Raw genomic sequence first — 9211 nt, 5'->3', positions numbered from 1 at the left:
TCTAGAATTGTCCTATGTATGTAGATGAGGGAAAAAAAACAGATGTTGGGTTATTTTCCAATAAGTAGTAGAATCTGGATTTGAATTTCCAAATCATTCCAAAGACTGTGTTTCAGAAGTAGGTCAGAGAAGCAGGTGAATAAAGATGTTTAAAATCCTGTTCCATCTGTTTATTTCCTATTGTGGTGTAACAAATCAGCACAGACTGAGCAGTTTAAAATACCCATTTATCTCATTGCTCTTCAGTTCTGAAGTCCAGGTGGGCTCATTCAGTTTCTCCTGAGAGTCTCAGTCTAGAATCTCGGCAGTGGCCAGACCAGGCTCTTCTCTGGAGACTGCAGGGGAAATCCATTTCCCAACTTTTATGTTGCCCCTCAAAGCCATCCCTTATGATGGTAGGAATGAGTCTTGTTTCTTTCTAGCTGTTGTTAACTTCTTCCCATGCTTCTAAGTTCTAAATTCTTTTGATATTCACTGAATAAGACTTCATTCCTTTCCCTTAACCCTGCCCCACTCTACACAGTCTTCCTTTTGGTATAGACCATGTGATTGTGGTGGCGTCTCAGCCTGTGAACCAATCCCGTATTCACAGTGGAGTAGGCTATACTCCTGGGTCATTCTTAGAATTATGCCCTTGACCCCACAGGGAGACTTTTGATTTTTGTTTTGGTAAAAAAGAACGGTTGGAGTTTTGATAAGAGAACCTACCTTATGGAATAGTGGGTTTGGAGAGACTACTGGGCATTCGTGTCTAGAGGGGTCTGAGGTAAGGCAAGAGTGAAAGCAAAGATACCAAGAGGGGGTTTTTGCAGCTGGATGGGAAGGGCAGAGCTGAAAGAGGAAGCCAGATGGGAAAGAGATTAGCCAGTGCGACTTCCGTGGGTTCGGAGATTCATTCTGCAGGACTCTTGGCCTTTTGGAACACGATTCTCCCCAGTATTTCATCCGATCCTCATTCCACACTTTCAAGACAGCTCTCTCTGGCTGACAAATGAGAAAACTTGCATGTCTGCTGTGCCTCCGAGGTCAGACTATGGACCTGTGGCCAAAGCCACTGGATGGGCCCATTCTTCCTGGATCTCAGTACAAGGACATTAAGTAGCATGGATTTGTGGTCCCGCTGTCACAGTCCTCTGGGTCCCTACCATCTCCCCTTGCCTGGCCTGGGCTAATTCCATTCATCCTAAGAGAAACCAATAGGGGAGTCTGACTGACAGGTATCCACCAGAAGATAGGAGATGGGAGAAATTCCTCTCAGCCCGAACTCTGGCTTTCTGAGGGGAACTTCAGGGAGGCAGGTCAAGAGTGGCAGCAAAGGAAAGAGTAGAGAGACTTTCTTCACCCCTGTAAGCTATGGAGCAGAGGCAGGGGAGGATGTAACAAGGAATGGAAAGGGCTGAGGAGATGGAGGGTGAGTGGTTCACAGAAGGAGTGTGGATGCTTGCTAATTATAGTAAGCTGGACGTATAGCAGAAAAACGAGGCTCTGCAGTGACACATGATGGAATCCCAGCTGCCCATAGTCTGACAGAGCAGAGACAGCCTTCCTAGGGTTTTAGGAGTCAAGGTTGTAGGTTTTGCAGATGGGTATGTGTGTCCTAGAATAAGTGTGTCCTAGAATAAGATGTCCTAGAATAAGATGGGTGTGTCCTAGAATAAGTGCCTACTGCTCCAGAATCTGCCTTTGTGACTGAATAATACTGATGATAGCTGTGAGGGGTGGACCTTGGCGCCTGTCAGAGCAGCAGTTTCTTCCAATGACCCATGGACAGGCAGCCAGGAAGTCCTAGAGGAATCCTTCCCTGTCTGGGGAAGCAGCTACTGCCCCAGGCAGCCTGGCTCTCAGAAATACTATATGAAAAAAAAATCACTCCATTAAGAAATCTAGTCTGTAATCTCAGGTCTCAAACACTTGCATTTTCTCCAGTCTGCCTGGCTGGGGGAAAGGCAGGAAGGAGAATTTAAAGTGGCATGTATTGATTGGCTCTGTGCACCAAAAGAAGGCCCTTTACCAGTTCTCCCAATTACAATTTAATCCATCGTGAAAGGGAAACCAGAGTCTCCCCCACCCCCACCCCTGGAGCTGCTTCCCACTCCCCATGAATTATGACGTTATCGTTTTTGGTTTTGGCTCAGCATTTCTGAAAGCTGCCTGATGAAGCGACATTCCCTGCACCTGGGAGGAGATTGGTTGATGGATGCGGTGCAAAGTCACATTCCAGACAACTGGGAAATTGGATAACGTAGGGAGAGAGTTGAGTTCATAAGGCTGACAAGCTGTTAGTTAGCTTCAGGATGGTAACAGGATTTGGAGAGAGCCTGACTTGGGCTCCAGTCCTGCCCCTGCCTGATTCTTTGGCTCTGAGCACTTCTCAGGTCCAAACATTGGTTTTCCTGTAAATAAAGGGACAGACCCCCTTACATGTTTGTTGTGAAGATTCAAATAAATGAGGTCCTTTGGGTCCATCAGCAAGACTGACCAGAGGTGTCAGCAACACTCTTGGGGATTGTGACCCCATATCCTGCTCTGTGGGTGCTGGGGTTACTGTTCCCAATGAATAGGAAGCCATGTCTTGAGTTCACTAAGACAATAATTGGATTATAAAATGTTAGTTCCCCTCACTTTGCACTGCCCCTTCTTGCTTGCCATTTCAGCAGCTGTCACTAAGTCCCTGTCTGGTGAGGGCTCACTTCCTGATGAAGCAAGGCCATGCTGTGTCCCCATACCCTGGAAGGGCTCAGGGAGCTCTCCAAGGTACCTGCTGTAAGAACCCCACTTGCCAAGCATGTCACATCCTCATTCTATCTTGGGGGCTAGGATGGTAATATGAATTTGGGGATGTATAAACATTCATCCCATTACAGTTGCCAATAAGGCTAATAAATCTATTTTTAGGGTCCCAGAGACTCCCTTTCTCTGGCTTTCATTTCTCTCTGCATTCTCAGGAAGAAAGTAATTACCTCCTGAGGTAGTGAATCACTAACAGTAGCATCTCAGAGGTGTGTGCGCATGTGTGTGTGTGTGTGTGTGTGTGTGTGTGTGTGTGTGTGTGTGTGTGCATGAGCGGATGGGCTGGATCTTCTGCCTTAGGACTTTCTGACCTTCACAAGAATCTACCTTCAGAGATGTAACTAACATGACCCACGAAACATCATGCTCTGAGGCACAGAAGAGGCAGAGAGCTGCAGTTTTTCTCATAGATGTCTTCCTGTGCACACTTGATGCTCCCCCTCCCCGGGTATGAAGCTTTCCAGTGTGTAGTTAACCAGGACAACCATACAGGCCCTTGGACAGGCTGCTCCCTTTTCGGGATCCAAGCATGACTCAGATGATTTCTGTATTCAAAAGACCAGCATGCAAACCGCTGAAATACACACAGTTTGCAAATCTGCACAGTGTAGATTACAAGCCTGGGTGGTGGCTAGCTAGGAGACAGAAGCTCATGTTGGCCTATGTGATTGGGACAAAGAATTTCCCTTTCTGTGCCTTGGTTTTAAGGGAATAAATAGCATCGATCTTGAAGGCCTCCTCGACATATAAATTCTTTTGAATGTATATAATAGACCGAATATTTGGCAATAGCTTAAACAAAGAGGGACTTAGCCATACAGATCTAGAATTGCGCAGCCCATGGCTGATGTGACAGTGAGTGGTATCATAAAACCCAGGTGTTTTGTTTTTTGTTTTTTGTTTTTGTTTTTGCTATCTCTCTTCTCGGCCACTTTAAAGAATCAGTTGGTCTCACGATTACACAATGGTCTTCAAGCAATACCTATTGTTGTAAACAAGCAAAGGCAAGGACAAAAAGAGACGGAAGGTTTATGAAGCAGCAGAGACTGTCTCAATCTATAGGGAAGTGATGGCTTCCTATGAAGGCCTGGACTGAGTGAGGGTTTAAGCTTGGCTCTGCCAGAACTGTACCCATAACCACTTGACTTCAAGGTGGCTAATAACTGGATTGGACTTGGGTCTGACCCATACGGTTGGCTGCAAACAAAAAAACAAAAACCCAATTTCTGAGTCCCACATAAACACCTCTAGACCTTTATAACCATGATAGCACTGGCCAGTCACTTGGTTTCCAGATGGCTTACAAAGATGATATGTGTCTAGAACATTCCTGAATACAATCCTACAGACTATAAACTCACGAATGCACAAACATTGCTCCCTTGACCTCAGCCAGGACTTTGGTTCACAACCTGGTTCAGAACTTGGCCACAGGTGCATATCAAACTCATTTCCCATCCATGTGCTTGGACTCCAGGGGACTGTGCTCTCAGGCAGTGAGGGGATACATTGGATAACTGGGTTTTCTGGCAGCTGGAAGGTGAAGCAGAGACACTGATGATCTCAGATGAATTCCAATTACACTGCTTGAGTGGTTTCTGCACCCGAGGCTGAGAGGCAAAAGCCATATCCTACGTGTGTGTTGGGTTGGCGTTCCACAGGAAACAATGAGGAGGGCGATGGAGAAGAGCTTACTAAAGGGCTGGTTACAGGGGGATGGTGGACTAAGCAAACCAGTATGAGGTGAGGAAGTCCTTTGGGGCTGGTATGGAGGGGCTGTGTTTTGTTTTGTTTTGTTTTTATCAACTGTACACCCAAGATCCTGTACCTCCCAAACCCAAAAGAACAAAAACAATCAAACAGAACAAAGGGGAGTCAGGGGAGGGGAGAGGGAGGGGGAGAGCTATAGCCCTGCCTGGCATGAGCAGATCTGTAACATTTAGAGGGGGCCGAGTGACCAAACAGTCCCAGTTCTTTCCTCCCACATTTGTATCAACATTTGGTGCCTCCTTTTGCTTAGTGCATTGGAACCCAGAAGAGGAAAGGGGCCTGCTGGGTAATGTAGTCCAAGGGCTTCAGACTCCAGGGCATAAAGTGGGGTAAAGGGGAGTGGTGTTATACTTTACAACATGAAACAGCTTCTTAGCATAGAACTCACCAAAACTTCTGGAATTTCTGAAGTTATCAGAGGGATAAAGAGGAAAATAATAAACTTTTTGAACCCCCTGAATTTGTGCTATTAGGGTGAGATTTGGAAAGCCCCTCAAGAAGAAGTCTGGAGCTGGGCAGTGGTGGCGCATGCCTTTAATCCCAGATCTCCGGAGGCAGAGGCAGGCGGATTGCTGAGTTCGAGGCCAGCCTGGTCTACAAAGTGAGTTCCAGGACAGCCAGGGCTACACAGAGAACCCTGTCTCGAAAAACCAAAACCAAACCAAACCAAACCAAACCAAAACAACAACAACAAAAAGAAAAAAGAAAAAACAAAAACAAAAAAACCACCAAAAAAAAAAAACCAAAAAAACAAAAAAGAAGAAGTCTGGTTGCCCAGGGAGATGACCACTTGACCAGAGGTTCACCTTTCAACCTTGGAGAGAGGAGAGGGGAAGGAGATGAAGCAGATTAACGCTAGCCCAGGGTCTAGTCAGACCCATGCAAGGAAGCCTCAGAAACTAAGTGTCACCACTAAGGTGACCACAAGTAGGAGCCCAGAGGGACCTTACCTGGACAGGACGCAGAGGTTCTGTGCCACCCCTCTGCCACCCCCAAACTCTGTCATGGCTTTCTTTGGATGTCCAAAGAATGATACTCCTAAAACAAGGTGATTTTTTTCCCTTTATGTTATGTTGAACAATTTTGTCAGACAGAAATGAAAAGTCTTTTAAAGAAGTGTGAATCTAGATTCCTCCCGCTCTGGTACTCTCCATCCCATCGGTGAGAGAAGCCTTCCTCAGACGCTTATTATCAACCTGACTGGATTCTCCCAAACAAGACCCGTGTGGCCTCCAGTCTTCCTCCTGCAATGTCATTAGTTATAGAAAAAAAAAAAAGACTTGGTCTGTCAACACACCTGGACAAGTGTCTGCCAGAGACATCTGCCCTCTGTTTCAGTCCCACAGAAAATAATGTGCAAATTGTTGTCTGTTCGATGGGCCAAATGTAGGCTGAGGCCATTGTGCGTTCTCTAGCCCAATCCAGCTCCTCCCTCCAGAATCATTTTCTTGTCTCCACTTTCTCCTCCCCCTCTCCTCTTTTCCATCCCTCTTCTTCTCCTTCCTTTCTCTTTCTTCTGTGTGTGTGTGTCTGTCTGTCTGTCTGTCTGTCTCTGTGTGTCTGTCTCTTACTTTCTGAATAGCCATATGTTGCCAGGCCAACCTTGGACTCTCTATGTAGCTAAGGATGACCTTGAGTTTCTGATCCTCCATCTTCCACCTCCTGGTTGTTGGGTTTGCACCATCTGTGGTCTATGTGATGCTGGGGACCGTCACTGAGCCATTGTGGTCAACATGATGCTGGGACCGACACTGAGTCACATCCCCAGCACACTCATCCTTTCTACTTGCCTGTGTGCTAGTTTTGCTTTGTTTTTTTGTTTGCTTGTTTCGAAACAGGGTCTCTATGTAGCCCTGGCTGGACTTGAACTCACAGAGATCCACCTGCCTCTGCCTCCCTAAGGTTAAGGATGTGGGCCACCACGCCTGGCTCATGTGCTACTTTTGTATTACTATAACAAAATCTCACAGATAATCAACCTGGGAAGGCTCACTTACCACAGTTTCAGAGGTTTCAGTCTATGGTTACTTAGCCCGGGATTTCTCCTATACTGCAAAGCCATGTATCATGGCAGGGGTAGTGGTGAAGGAAGCTGCTTCCCTGGTGGCCTCTGGGAAGCAAAAGGAGGGGGATGCCTGGGGGGGGGGTCCTAGGTCCCAGTGTTCCTTTCTAGGGCATGCCCCAACAGGACTAGGAACTTCTAACCAGGCCCCATCTTTGAAAGATCCTCTTGTTAGTGCCAATGCTGGGGGCCAAGCCTTTCGGGAATATTCCAGATCTGAACTGTAGCAGGCTGCCCCTGGGCTTTGCCCTTCCACGATAAACTAGTGTTTTAATAGCCTGCTTTCCTGGGTTCTGAGGGCTGTTCTTATACACGGGCAAACTTGGGAAGCACTCAGGCTCCTCTGTTTGGAGTCACCTAGTCAGAACAGAACCAGTTGCCTGGACTTCCTGATGGTCCTGGAGTAGGGGATGACTTTGTGGGACTGGGATGTGGGGAACAATGAAATCAGGGTGGGCAGGCACTGTCTCTGGGCAGCAGAATGAGCTCTGTGCAATGCAGCATTGAGAGTTAAATCCCAGATGGGCAATCATTTTTAGAGGGGGAAGAGACCAGCGTTGGTAGTTGGGGGGGGAAGAGACCAGCGTTGGTAGTTGGGGGGGAAGAGACCAGCTTTGGTAGTTGGGGGGGAAGAGACCAGCGTTGGTAGTTGGGGGGGGGAAGAGACCAGCGTTGGTAGTTGGGGGGGGAAGAGACCAGCGTTGGTAGTTGGGGGGGGAGAGACAAGCGTTGGTAGTTGGGGGGGAAGAGACCAGTGTTGGTAGTTGGTGGGGGAAGAGACCAGCGTTGGTAGTTGGGGGGGGAAGAGACCAGCGTTGGTAGTTGGGGGGGGAGAGACCAGCGTTGGTAGTTGGGGGGGGAAGAGACCAGCGTTGGTAGTTGGGGGGGGGGAGAGACCAGCGTTGGTAGTTGGGGGGGGGAAGAGACCAGCGTTGGTAGTTGGGGGGGGAAGAGACCAGCGTTGGTAGTTGGGGGGGGAAGAGACCAGCGTTGGTAGTTGGGGGGGCGAAGAGACCAGCGTTGGTAGTTGGGGGGGGGAAGAGACCAGCGTTGGTAGTTGGGGGGGGAAGAGACCAGCGTTGGTAGTTGGGGGGGAGAGACCAGCGTTGGTAGTTGGGGGGAAGAGACCAGCGTTGGTAGTTGGGGGGGGGGAGAGACCAGCGTTGGTAGTTGTTGGGCTGAGTTTGACGTAGGCTCACTATCACTGAGTATCTGCTGTGTGCCAGACTCTTTGTTACATGCACACATCATCACAGACCTTCCGGGAAACCCATCATTTCCATCTTAACAGTCTAAATGAGGTTCAGAGATTCTCAATGCCTTGTTAAACATAGAAATAGCATTCAGACTCGAGATCAACCAGCTGCAAAGGCCAAACCGTGTGACTCCAGTGTCTGCCTTTTGGATGCCACAAACTGATTTTGACCACCCCCACCCCCACCTCCAGAATTTCTAAAGAACTATTAAGGCGGAGATTAACTTTCCCAGACAGCATGTTTACACGTAAAATCCTGGCTATCTGACACCTGTGGAAAAACTGGAGGTTTGGAAATCTTAAGCCAACATGCAGCTGTTGTCTGAAACTGAGTGATAACTGCCCCAGTTAGATAGGAGATTTGTTCTAACCTTCATCACAGATGCCACCACTCGCTTTTGTCCCAAGTACTAAGGCTGAGGTTAAGTTGCCATTTCTTATCCTGTCTAGATGCTGCCTCTTTTTGCAACTGGTGCACTCTACTGGTTTATGTTTCTATATGTGTGTGCTTCTGTATGTGTGTGTGTGTGTGTGTGTGTTCTTGGGTGCACGTGTCCATGTGTCTGAGTGTGGAGGGAAAATGACCACCTTACCATTGCTCCTCAGGAGCAGCCCACCATAGATTTTGAAACAATCTCTGAGTCCCGGAGCTCACTGTCTAGACCAGTCTTGGCCAGTAGGCTTCAGGTTTCCTCAGGTCTCTGCCACCCCGTTGCTAGGATCCCAAATGTGAGCCACTGTGGCTGCCATTTTTTCCCCATAGATTCCGAGGACTGAACTCTCAGGTCCTCAGGCTTTCAAGGAGGGCACTTTACCTTTCAAACCATCTCCCTAGCCCCATTTATTTATGTTTTGGCTCCAGTAGGTGCTTGGCTCCAGTCTCCATCATACCCACTTCACTAAAGTTATAAGACGATCTATTAGAATTTGGGCATCCATTGCACCTTCATTCGTGTGTGGCTTCCTTCCCTTTCAATGTTTACGTTTATGCTTTATAGTATACTTTTTTGGGGGGGGGTTCGAGACAGCGTTTCTCTGTATAGCCCTGGCTGTCCTGGAACTCACTTTGTAGACCAGGCTGGCCTCAAACTCAGCAATCTGCCTGCCTCTGCCTCCCGAGTTCTGGGATTAAAGGCGGTGCACCACCACCAGGTTTATAGTACACTTATTATTGCAATGCAACAGTTATGGTTATAATTACAAGCATGCACACTAAGCCAGCACTTTACTACTGAGTTGAACCACAGGCCCCTTTGATTCATAGTTTCAATTTTATGATGAAGTCTCGTCAAATTGCCTGAGTCTGCCTCAAACTCACTCAAGGCAGGCCTTGG

This window comes from Mus caroli, unplaced genomic scaffold (genome assembly GCF_978045245.1).
Source record: "Mus caroli unplaced genomic scaffold, Mus_caroli_1 scaffold_2, whole genome shotgun sequence".
Lineage (NCBI taxonomy): Eukaryota > Metazoa > Chordata > Mammalia > Rodentia > Muridae > Mus > Mus caroli.
This window is presented reverse-complemented; position numbering follows the sequence as displayed.